This window comes from Cyprinodon variegatus, unplaced genomic scaffold (genome assembly GCF_000732505.1).
Source record: "Cyprinodon variegatus isolate N-32 unplaced genomic scaffold, C_variegatus-1.0 Scaffold1202, whole genome shotgun sequence".
Lineage (NCBI taxonomy): Eukaryota > Metazoa > Chordata > Actinopteri > Cyprinodontiformes > Cyprinodontidae > Cyprinodon > Cyprinodon variegatus.
In genome coordinates, this window is record NW_015151655.1 from 80,523 (window position 1) to 80,886 (window position 364).

The window sequence follows — 364 nt, forward strand, 5'->3', positions numbered from 1 at the left end:
TCATTTTAATACACTTTTCTAAGGTCCACATTGTGTTACAACTTCTGCTGTAACATTTTGCTGCAATTTGTCCCACAATTTTCCCATTGTGGGACAATAAAGGGATTTTTATTTTGTTGTATTTTCTAATCTGTTTTAAGTTATTATACCATTTTGCAAAAGGATAAAAGCAAAACTTAGGTGCTGTGACGATCTGCATCTGTGTTGATGCTTCAGAATCTGTGCTGTTGGAAAAATGAAGTTCTGCTCATTATCCAAAAATCTAGAAATGAAAGTTTGGCTGTTATGAGGTCTAGCCAAAGCTCAGGATGTCAATTGGGTGAAAATGCTGTGGCATGACTTAAAATGGCAGTGAAAAATCCTC